Below are 13081 nucleotides of genomic sequence, written 5' to 3' on the forward strand. Positions count from 1 at the left end.
TGACTGAATGGTGTACTGTTTAGTCAGATATCAAATCTTGAAAAATATTTATTACAATTATGTGAATTGTATATAAACCTCAAGTACTGTGTGGTATTTCTTTAAAGCAATCCAATGAAATAAACAAGCAACAGATGTAATGACTCATGCATATCTAGCTTGGGGTTTCCTATAAAAAATGACAATAACTAAAAATACTAGGGCGTTGAATGAACATTATAAAGATTATAAAAATGTCTTTTAATTCATAAAACAGCAAAAAAACCACAAACCTAAGCAAACAAATGGGAAAGACCATAAAACAAGCGAGAGAGAGAGAGAGAGGAAAGAGAGAGAATTATACGATAAGTTGTCGGCTAACACCAACCAAATGTATCATGACTTAGACCTAACCCTTAGTTTAGATTTGATTGTTGTCGAGAACGGTTGTGTTTTATATAACTACGGCAGATTAGACGAAAAATTGCGGGTGAAGTCTTTCGTGGTGTATGTATTTGGAGTTTAATATTTAGATTTAAATAAAATAAAAAAGTATACTCAAAGTAAAAAAAATCTAATTTTAAATATGTGATTAGTTTTTTCCCTTGTTATTGATTTCCTATAAAATGAATAAAAAATTTTTTTTTTGTGTTTTTGTTCTCACAACTAATTTAAATAATGCATGTGAATATAAATTTTACAATCTAAATTTTCTTTAACAAATATGTTTGCTTTATTGTAATATAATATGGGTATTATGGTGAACACGGACAACGAAAAAAACTACAACTCGTGTTAATCTCAGAATCTCATATCTACAATGAAAACAAAAGACTTAAGAAACAAACGTGCGAACCAAAATTTTTAAATATGAACGATAGTGAGTGGCCAACAAGGTAGACTGGTTTTCCAACAACTAATTGTGTCCCATTGATATATTAGAATGGCATTTTTATAATAAATCATATTATTGGCTGTATATAAAAACCGACATGTGCATTTTAAAAAGCTTGTTTTTGAAAATAAATCTGAAAAACGAATAAAAAATAAATCCTATTATTTTGAATAACCACCAAGAATCCACAGAAATGACACTTGTATTGATTTATTCAATTAATTTATGTAATTGATTTTAAAATTAATTAAATTAGAACCTGTGTATGTTTCTACTAAAAAAATTAAGTAAAATATTGTTATCGTGTTTATGTAGTTTTTTTATGCATCAGCTCAAAGTGGAGGTGTGCACGTGATACCAGATTGCCGTGACTCACGAAAATTTTGCGACTCACGCTGATGGCAACAGTGTGGTTAACCAATAAAATTTGGTGCTGAGCTACGAATATGTGAGTGTGCGAGAGTTACAAATTTCTGAAAAATACGCTAGAGAAAATATTCATGCATACGAGTTGAATTCGCTCATAATTTTAAGATTTTAATAGTGCTCTTGATTTTCATCTTGCTCAAGTTTTCAATCAAGTTTTCCAGGTAAATTATTCAGAGAATTTAGGAATGACTATATATCTAATAACGACAATCACATAAGTCTCATCGGCGAAGGGTTTTAACTCTTATTTGCATCTACCCATTCCGAAAACTTGAAACTCAAACGTAACATTGGACTCAATGGTGAGTCAAGCTTATATTCTTGGGTGAGTTGAATTTTCGTGAGTCACGAGAATGTATGTAAATCTCCAGAGTTTTCATAAGTCACGGCGTTTGTGTCTTCTTCTGATCGTGAGTTTTCGTGTTCCACTCGTGAGTGTGAGTCTTTAAAAGTTTTTTTCGTGTTTGTGTACATTTCGTGAGTGCACACGAAACAAAAAAAATCTGATTTAATCACGAAATTAATTTATTCAATTAATGTCTTCAATCACAAAAATTATAGTATCAATCACAGTTTTAATTGTACATAAAAATACTTGATTAATAAATCAATTAATTTAATTAAAAAAAAAATTAATTAATTTCAATTAAGTTTTTAATTGACGTTGATTGCAAAACTCAATTAATTTCTTAATTAAAAACGTAACTATTTTCAATTACGTTCTTAACTGACTTACGCCCATTTTCATGAATCCCCGTTAGTGCTCCGTTAGCTAACGAACCATATGTCAGTTAGAATCTTAACTGCTGAAAAATTCTCAGGGAAAGTTAACCGGAGAGAAGATATTTCGATTTTACTTTCTGTTAACTGGGAGTTAAAAGCTAACAGAGCTACATAAAAATGACCGCTAGTGTTGTTAGTTTGATAAAGAATTGGTTGTTTCAAATAAATTTTTAATTAAAAGTTAACACATTTTCTAACACGTTTCTTAACTGGCTTAGACTTCCGAGTTTGATTAAAAATTTAATTGTATCAATTAATTTTTTCATTGAAAATTTTCTCAACTTCATCAATTTTTTGATTGAAAATATTTTTGTGATATTTTTTCTGTGTATGCGTGAGGCCTACCAAAACTATCATGCGTGAGTAAAAATTTGTCATCTTAAGTATGCGCGAGTGGGAACAAATATATACGGCCGTAAGTTCGGCCAGGCCGAAGCTTATGTACCCTCCACCATGGATTGCGTAGAAACTTCTTCTAAACACTGTCATCCACAATCGACTTACTTGAGTTGCGGTAACGCTTCCCGATGGCAAGGTATCTTAAAACCTCCTAACACCGTCTTCTAAATTGTAAGTAAATCCATACGTGGTATATATTAAATAAAAAAATACCGATTAAATACGTATATAATTCGGTTTGATAAAGTTTTCTATAGAAGTAAAATTTTGACAAAATTTTCTATAGAAATAAAATTTTAACAAAATTTTCTAAAATTTTGACAAAATTTTTTATAGAAATAAAGTTTTGACAAAATTTTCGATAGAAATGAAATTTTAACAAAATATTCTATAGAAATAAAATTTTAACAAACTTTTCTATAGAAATAAAATTTTGACAAAAGTTTCTATAGAAATAAAATTTTGGTATGGTTGTTAGCGGCCATATACTAACACCACCTTCCAAATTTGAACCGGATCGGATGAATTTTGCTCTTCCAAGAGGCTCCGGAGGTCAAATCTGGAGAACGGTTTATATGGGGGCTATATATAATTATGGCACGATATGGACCAATTCTGGCACGGTTGTTGGAGACCATATACCAACACCATGTACCAAATTTCAACCGGATCGGATGAAATTTGCGTTTCTTAGAGGCTCCGGAGGTCTATATATAATTATGTATATATAATTATGTACCGATGTGCACCAATTTTAGCATGGTTGTTAGAGACCATATACCAACATCATGTACCAAATTTCAACCGGATCGGATGAAATTTGTTATTCTTGGAGGCTCTGGAGGTCAAATCTGGGGATCGGTTTATATGGGGGCTATATATAATTATGGACCGATGTAGACCAATTTTTGCATGGTTGTTAGAGACCATATACCAACACCATGTACCGAATTTCAGCCGGATCGGATGAAATATGCTACTCTTTGAGGCTCCGCAAGACAAATCTGGGGATCGGTTTATATGGGGGCTATACGTAAAAGTGGACCGATATAGCCCATTTGCAATACCATCCGACCTACATCAATAACAACTACTTGTGCCAAGTTTCAAGTCGATAGCTTGTTTCGATCGGAAATTAGCGTGATTTCAACAGACAGACGCATGGAAATGCTTAGATCGCCTCAGAATTTCATCACGACCCATATATATCACCATATATACTTTATGGGGTCTTAGAGCAATATTTCGATGTGTTACAAACGGAATGACAAAGTTAATATGCCCCCCATCCTATGGTGGAGGGTATACAAATATTACTCACTTGCACACCTACACACAAAAAATTTTTTCTCTGATTCAATCACCAAATTAATTGATCCAATTAATTTTTTAATTGAAATGTCTTCAATCACGAAAATGATAGTATCAATCACAGTTTTAATTGGGCATAGAAAAAATTCTTGATTAAAAAATTAATTGATTTTTTCAGCAAAATTCAATTAATTTTTTAATTGATTCAATTAAAAATTTAATTGATGTTGATTGCAAAACGCAATTAATTTATTAATTAAAAAAGGTAACTATTTTTAATTACTTAGTTAGATTGGCTTAGAGTTTTTATTTGGATTAACAAATGATTGTTTGAAATACATTTTTAATTAAAAAAGTAAAAAAACAAATCAGCACTTTTTTTAACTGAATTAGTCTTCCGAATTTGATTAAAAAGTTAATTGTATCAATTAATTTTTTAATTAAACATTTTAAAAATTTCAATCATTGACTTAATTAACTTAATGTTTCTATCATGATTAAAAAGTTAATTGTATCAATTAATTTATTAATTGAAAAAATTTTCAACTTCAATTAACTTTTTAATTGGAAATATTTTGGTGATATTTTTTTCTGTGTATGGTTTATTTATGGTGTTTTTCACCTAGCGGATATGGTTTTTTTCTTCTTATAGGCTGATAAATCGTATTAAGCTTTTACCTGCATACTAATGAATTAAGTGTAAGGAAAGACAGTGAAGTATAAAGTTGTCGTATATTAATTTTATTATACCGTGCTGCTTTTGTTTGATAATGATGACAAATATGACTAACCCCTATTTTCATGAAGCTCCGTTAGTGTATATTTTGCAAAAAACTAACCGTTCTAGGATATCTGTCATCCTGCTTATTACTCTTATAGCAGTTAGCAACTTAACTGTCGATAATTTTTCTGTTAAAGTTAAAGATATTTGCAAATTATTGTTTGTTAACTGAAAGTTAAAGCCTAACGGAGCTATTTACATGAAATTGACCTAAATGTTTTTGCACTCAAAAAAAAGTTTATTTGGATCCAAAGATTTTGAACTTCCCTTATGGATTTTGGTATTGATTCTTTAAAATAAAAACATTTTTAGCGACCTATCTGGCTTTAAATCTAGGATCAATAAAATTAAAATTAGGATTCAGATCTCACACTCAAAAAAAAAAGTGAACTCACTATTTCACTAAAGCCAATTTAACTATATTTTAGTTCATGAAATTATTATATTTGGAGAAAGTTCCGTTTATTCTAATAATTTTTTGCGTACGTTAGTTAAATGAACTAAAAGACGGGAAAAAATTATACACAAATGAAGTAAAAAGTTTTACTAAATTCGTACTTCTCACAAAATAGTTCATTATTTCTTTAAATTTGTAAATTTTACTACAACAGCGTCCATCATGAATTTCGTATGTCACTAAAGACATTCTTGCAATTTTGAACTCCAATTTTTTCCTTCAAACTACAAAATTTTCTTTAAAAAGTGAAAAAAATTATTTATGTCTAATAAATTTTCTTGAATTTGTCGAAAAATATTTACTTATTTTTGTGATATCGGCATGATGCCAGCGCTTGTAATACTGTTTAGTTAAAAATTTCTAAAACTATTCAAAATTTTCTAAAATTAATCAAAAGTTTTCTTCCTGGTGGGTTCACTGTTTTTTCAGTGCATTTATGGAATTTTCAGTTTCTTTTTGCGGTATATTAATAAAGCCATTCATGTACAAACAAATGGCAGTTTAAAAATTCAAATTATAACGGTTTCCTCAATGTAAAATAGGTTTTCTTAATTCCAAAAAATACTTTAAACCAAAGAAACTAAATCCTCAAAATAATTCTTAGCGTATATTTGAAACCTTTTTATCTTAAATCTAAAGATTTAATATTTCTATTAATTTAAGGACGATTTTTTAAAATCCAAAATGTGTTTCTTTACTTTAAGGAAAACCTGCCTTAGGGTTAGGTTAGGTTAGGTTAGGTTACGTGGCATCAGGCGTTCCCCGATGTATCAGGCTCACTTAGACTATGCAGTCCATTGTGATACCACATTGGTGAACTTCTCTCTTATCACTGAGTGTTGCCCGATTCCATGTTAAGCTCAATGACATGGGACCTCCTTTTTATAGCCGAGTCTGAACGGCGTTCCACATTGTAGTGAAACCACTTAGAGAAGCTTTGAAATCCTCAGAAATATCACCAGCATTACTGAGGTGGGATAATGCACCGCTGAAAAATTTTTTGGTGTTCGGTCGAAGCCGGTATCGAGTCCACGACCTTGTGTATGCAAGGCGGGCATGCTAACCATTGCACCACGGTGGCTCCCTTCGAGGAGGGGAGGGGGCCTTATTTCACGGAGGGATGAAAATTTACAAAACTCGTGTCCTAAATTTAAGGAAACCTTTTATGAAGTAAAGCTTATAATCTTTATTTTGATTAAAATTTCATTATATTAAAAAAATTGGTCCTTAATATTTTGTAAATTGCGCATCCTAAAATTTAGGTTGCGTAATCTTTAATATCACTTAAATATTAGTTTCAGTGTATGGGGTTTTGTCATAAATCCACAGATAACAGGTTTTTGATACCATTTTGGCAGTACTCCTTCGGTTTTGCCTCAAAATAGGCCTCAGTTTCGGTGATCACCTCTTCATTGCAGCCAAATTTTTTCCCTGCGAGCATCGTTTTGAGGTCTGAGAACAAGAAAAAGTCGCTGGGGGCCAGATTTGGAGAATACGGTGGGTGGGGAAGCAATTCGAAGCCCAATTTATGCATTTTTGCTATCGTTCTCAATGACTTGTGGCACTGTACGTTGTCTTGGTGGAACAACACTTTTTTCTTCTTCATATGGGGCCGTTTTGCCGCGATTTCGACCTTCAAACGCTCCAATAACGCCATATAATAGTCACTGTTGATGGTTTTTCCCTTCTCAAGATAATCGATAAAAATTATTCCATGCGCATCCCAAAAAACAGAGGCCATTACTTTGCCAGCGGACTTTTGAGCCTTTCCACGCTTCGAAGACGGTTTACCCGTCGCTGTCCACTCAGCCGACTGTCGATTGGACTCAGGAGTGTACTGATGGAGCCATGTTTCATCCATTGTCACATATCGATGGAAAAACTCGGGTGTATTATGAGTTAACAGCTGCAAACACCGCTCAGAATCATCAATACGTTGTTGTTTTTGGTCAAATGTGAGCTCGCGCGGCATCCATTTTGCACAGAGCATATCAAAATATTGATGAATGATATGACCAACACGTTCCTTTAAGGCCTCTGCTATCTCCATCAACTTCATTTTACGGTCATTCAAAATCATTATGTGGATTTTTTTGATATTTTCGTCGGTAACCACCTCTTTCGGGCGTCCACTGCGTTCACCGTCCTCCGTGCTCATTTTACCACGCTTGAATTTTGCATACCAATCAATTATTGTTGATTTCCGGAAACTCATTATCAAACCAAGTTTTTGCTTCCACCGTATTTTTTCCCTTGAGAAAACAGTATTTTATCAAAACACGAAATTCCTTTTTTTCCATTTTTTTCACATTAACGAAAGTTGCTTCACAAAAGACTCTCTATCTCACAGAAGAGAACTTCAAAGGAAAAAATGTTTACTTAATTCCAAATAAAGATTATAACCTTTACTTAAAAAAAAAATTCATTAAATTTAGGACACAAATTTTGTACATTTGCGTCCCTTCGTTAAAGTAGCATGTCTTTGAACTAACGCTAATTTTCCTTAAAGTAAAGAAACACATTTTTGATTTAAAGAAATTGTCCTTAAATTAACTGAAATATTGAAACTTTAGATTTAAGATATAAATGCTTCAAATATAGGCTAAGACATATTTTGAGGATTTTTCGTCTTTGGTGTAAAGTTTTTTTTTGTTTGGAATTAAGAAAATATTTTTTACTTTGAAGTATCCGTTATAATTTGGATTTTTAAACTGGCATTTGTTTGTACGTGAGTACCTTTATTAATAAACCGCGAAAAGATAATGAAAATTTGATAGATGCGATCTGTATCCTAATTTTAATTTTATTGGTCCTACACTCAAAAAAAGTAAACTCTCTATTTCACTAAAGCCAATTTAACTTTAGTTTAGTTCATGGAATTATTATGTTTGGAGAAAGTTGCCTTTACTTTAATAATTTTTTGTTTACGTTAGATAATTTACCTAAAACCGAGGAAAAAATATTCTCAAATGAAGCATACAGATTAACTAAATTCGTGTATTCCACAAAATAGTTCAGAATTTCATTAAATTTGTAAATATTTACCAAAAAGGCGTCCATCATGAACTTCGTATGTCACTAAAGACATTCTTGCAATTTTGAACTCCAAATTTTTCCTTCAAACTACAAAATTTTCTTTAACAAGTGAAAAAATTTAGTTATGTCTAATAAATTTTCTTGAATTTTTTGAAAAATATTTACTTATTTTTATGACATCGGCGTGATGCCAACGTTTGTAATACTGTTTAGTTAAAATTTTCTACAAATATTCAAAATTTTCTAAAATGAACCGAAAGTTTTCTTCCTGGTGGGTTCACTGTTTTTTCAGTGTAGATTTAATGGCAGATAGGTAGCAAAAAAAATTCTTCATTTTAAAGAAGCCGCATCTTTGGCTCGGAATCAATACCAAAATCCTTAATGGAAGGTCAAAATCTTTGGATCCAAGTAAACTTTTTGTTGAGTGTAGGAAGCACTGAAAAAACTGTGAACCCACTAGGAAAGAAAATTTTAGTTAATTTTAGAAAATGTTAACTAAACTGTATTAGAAACGCAGATGTCACGCCGATTTCATTAAATAATTTTCGATAAATTCAAGAAAATTTATTAGACAAAATTATTATTTTTCACTTATTAAAGAAAATTTCATAGTGAAAAAGAAAAACTTGAAGTTCAAAATTGCAAAAATGTGTTTAGTGCCAAACGAAGTGATGAATGATGGGCGCATTATTGGTAAAACTAACAAATTTTAAGGAATTCTGAACTATTTTGTGGGAGACACGAATTAAGTTCACACGCAGAGAAGAAACATGATTGTCACAATCATATTCGAAGAGCAAAATAATATGATAGGAACTATTTTTGCGGCAACCATGTAACATTTTCACCTGCAACCATGTTGGCTCAGTGAACATGGTTCTAAGAAAAATAAAATTGTCCTCATCTAAAATGTTATAATATTGATAAAAAGAATTTGTTTTCTATTAAAAGACAATGGTCACGGTCTAAAATGTTATGGTATGTTATTAGTCAAAAATGATTTTCTTTCAGTTAAAATAACATGGTCACAACCTACAATGTTTTGAACTTTATGAAAAAACTTTTTTCGTCGTGGAAAAAAGGTCGCCACTTGAGAAAAGAAAACACAAAATTGACTTTATTTATTTATTTATTTTTATTTATTTATAAACTAATTCATTGTTTATTTGTATTTATAATATTGCAAACAAACATCACATATATTTATACACTCTATTTTGGCTCTATTTATAATAATTAGTAATCATTCCATATTTGCGCAAAATGAAAATCGTGTGTACCTGCTCAATGTTTTTTATAAAATTATGAAAAAAAGTTTAAAAAAATTAAATGGTCACGAAAAAAATGTAAATGGTTTTTATGGCCATGTAATGGTTCTAGACATGTCTATACGTAACCTATAAAAATACTTCTTACTCTGCAAAAAAGCAAAAAAAATTATGGTCAGATACATGATTTTCCCGACCATGTAATGGTCTCAAATTCTATCATTTAAATAATAGAACATGTTTGCGGCATTTGAGAACCATTTAAATGCTTATTGCCAACATATATTTTTCTCCACTCGAAAATTATTTTTACAAAGACCTACTCTAAAGGGTGATACGGTCAAAATTTGGTCAAGGGAAAACGCGTGTAAATCGGTGAAATCGTTTATTTAAAAAATCAAATTAAATTTCTTTTTCAAGTTCAATTAGTATAAAATTCAGGAAAAATATTCAGTTAGGCTTTCGCTTTTCCAAATCCGAATTATCGGGCCTCACGCTTGACACCTGCCATCAGATTTTGTACAGCCACCTTGTCCACCTTCTTCGCCGCAGAAAGCCAGTTTGCCTTGAACTGCTGCTCGTCCTTAGCAGTTTTTTTGGTCTTCTTTAGGTTCCGCTTGACAATAGCCCAGTATTTCTCAATTGGGCCGAGCTCTGGCGTGTTGGGAGGGTTCTTGTCCTTGGGAACCACCTGCACGTTGTTGGCGACGTACGACTCCATGGCCTTTTTACCGTAATGGCAAGATGCCAAATCCGGCCAAAACAGTACGGAACAACCGTGTTTCTTCATGAAAGGCAGCAGACGTTTATTCAAACACTCTTTCACGTAAATTTCTTGGTTGACAGTCCCGGAAGCTATGAAAATGCTGCTTTTCAAGCCACAGGTACAGATGGCTTGCCAAACCAGATATTTCTTTGCGAACTTTGACAGTTTTATGTGCTTGAAAATATCTGTTACCTTTCCCCTTCCTTTTGCCGGTTTCGTCGTCCATTACCACGCAGTCAAACTTCGAGAGCATCGTTATGTACAGCCTCCGGGATACCGCTTTGGCCGTCGTATTTTGTTTATCATCGCGATTTGGAGTCACTACCTTCTTGTAAGTCTATAGTCCGGCTCGTTTTTGCACGGTTGTAGACGATACACCCAGCTTATTTGCGGCATCTCGGAGAGAGAGGTTAGGGTTTCGCTTGAAAGTACCGGCAACTCTCTTTGTCGTCTCAGCGGCTTCCGGTTTTCGATTTCCCCCCGATCCAGACTTCCTGGCTGTCGACAAACGTTCCCCAAACACTTTAATTACATTTGTAGCGGTTGATTTGGCAACTTTTAGCGATTTTGCCAGCTTTGCGTGCGAGTAGCTCGGATTTTTGCGATGCGCGAGCAAAATTTTGATACGCTGCTCTTCTTGCTTGGACGGCATTTTGACAACTGAAGAGTGAATTCCAAAATCAAAAAAGGAGCAACATTCTACACACACACACACCTTCAAAATGAGGGGTGTTCAGGTTTTTTAAATGCAAAATTGAAAGAAAGACGTCAAGTTTATATTGACCAAATTTTGACCGTATCACCCTTTAGATAAGCATTAAATGGATGCGGTAACCATGTTCAAACATGTTTTGTCTGTGCGTGCATCTTTATACTTCACTTGTGTATAATTTTTTCCTCTGGTTTAGTTAAATTATCTTACATACGCAAAAAAATGTTAAAGTCATGGCAACGTTTTTAAAACAAAATAATTCCCTGAACTAAAATAGAATTAAAATCGACTTTAGTGAAGTATAGGGTTCACTTTTTTTGTGAGTGAGGGCAGCTGACAAGAAATGTAAGATACTCAGTAAATTCAAATTCAATAAAGTAAGAAATTCGAAAATTTTATGATTTTAAAAACTTCAAATGTTTTTATTTGGACGAAGAAATAGTTATTCAGTTATCCAGTTTTCCAGCTTTGTGATAGTTGTGGTTATGTGGATATTTAAAAAAATATATAAAATTCCAAATTCTCACTAATGTTTGTAGTTGAAACCTGTTTTTTTAGATAGAGTTATGATTTACGAACATGTGTATTCAAAAAATATGCATTCGTTGTTGATTCATGAGAAACATGATCAACAAAAAAAAAAACGATTAGAAAATGTTGATTATGGCTACCTTATCTTTCCTAGCCTCTGGAAAGGTCCCAAAACAATGGTTTTATAAATAACTTATTCTTCCAAAAGAAACGTTAATTAGTCTCGCCGTCGACAAATTAAACCATTTTATTTCTTTTTAAAAGTTTTCCTATGTTTTCTTAGAAAACCGAAAGCAAATTAAATAGAAGGGATAGATCAACAACAACGATGGTAGAAATTATCATATGACATTAGCATAATTTATTCAGAATAGAAGTAAAATGATATATAGAAGAGGATAAAAATGTGTCCACACAATAACATAGTTATTTAATTTTCTAAACTAAATCTGTGTTAACCCAGGCCAGTAAACAAAATTCTATTTAAAGAGATTTAATACAAATATGTTATAACCATAGAAGATCTCTTGTGAGATATCATTTGATTTAAAGTGTTCTTAAATTTCAGTTCACAACTTAAATGTTAAGGGGAATTATTTATAGGGATCATAGATATAATTAATGATAGCGAACATAGGCAACATGCGTTTCTCTACACTGAAAAAACAGTGAACCCACTAGGAAAGAAAATTTTAGTTAATTTTAGGAAAAATAGATTAATTTTAGAAAATTTTAACTAAATTGTATTAAAAACGCAGCCGATATCACAGAAATAAGTAAATAATTTTTTCAAAAAACAAAAACAACAAACTTACTTAAATAATATTCTATAAATTCAAGAAAATTTATTAGACATAATTATTTTTTTTTTGCACTTGTAAAAGAAAATTTCTTAGTTTGAAGGAAAAAATTGGGGTTCAAAATTGCAAAAATATCTTTAGCGGTAAAATTTACAAATTTTAAGAAATTCTGAACTTTGTTGGGGGCACATGAATTTAGTTCATCTTTACACGCACAGAAAAAACATGTTTGGACATGGTTGCCGCATCCATTTAATGCTTATCTAGAGTATGTAATTGTGGCGAAAACCATGTATTTTGTCTTTGTAAAAATAATTTTTGAGCGGAGAAAAATATATGTTGGCAATAAGCATTTAAATGGTTCTCAAATGCCGTAAACATGTTCTATTATTTAAACGATAGAATTTGAGACCATTACATCGTCGGGAAAATCATGTATCTGACCATTAAATTTTTTGCTTTTTTGCAGGGGAAAAAGTATTTTTATAGGTTAAATATAGACATGGCTAGAACCATTACATGGTCATAAACACCATGTACATTGTTTTCGTGACCATTTACTTTTTTTAATTTTTTTTGCAGCGAAAAGAATTTTATAAAAACATTGAGCAGGTACATACGATTTTCATTTTGCGCGTCAGTCGTGTGTTGATTGTTTGTTGGAATGGACGGAGAATACGGAATTACTGTGTTTTGTGTTAATTTATTTATTCATAAGTGGCACATGGTTTTATGTGAACACAAAAAAGGAAAGTATAATTGAAAAAATGTACCTGTTTTTGTTCTGCATTTTGAAATTGCACCCTCAGATAAAGGAAAAAAAATTAACCAAAAGTAAAGAAAACAAGTATATACAGCAGTAAGTTCGGCCGGGCCGAATCTTATGTACCCTCCACCATGGGGTTGCGTAGAAACTTCTACAAAAGAGTGTTAT

General features: G+C 31.9%; 1 protein-coding gene across 3 annotated transcripts in view; it reads left to right on the forward strand.

The window, feature by feature from the left end:
* Positions 1–390: 390 nt before the first annotated feature.
* The window catches only part of yellow-b (L-dopachrome tautomerase yellow-b), a 45904-nt gene continuing 33213 nt past the window's right edge, over positions 391–13081 (forward strand). The window contains exons 1-2 of one of the 3 annotated variants that reach the window (XM_075296273.1): positions 442–486; positions 1190–1322. The gene's annotated coding sequence lies outside the window, so the exon portion shown is untranslated. Of the gene's footprint in view, positions 487–1189; positions 1323–1353; positions 1465–13081 lie in introns of those variants that run through there. The other 2 variants (XM_075296272.1, XM_075296274.1) reach the window with 2 other exon arrangements.

The sequence above is a fragment of the Haematobia irritans genome, chromosome 2, assembly GCF_050003625.1.
Source record: "Haematobia irritans isolate KBUSLIRL chromosome 2, ASM5000362v1, whole genome shotgun sequence".
In the NCBI taxonomy this organism is placed as follows: Eukaryota; Metazoa; Arthropoda; class Insecta; order Diptera; family Muscidae; genus Haematobia; species Haematobia irritans.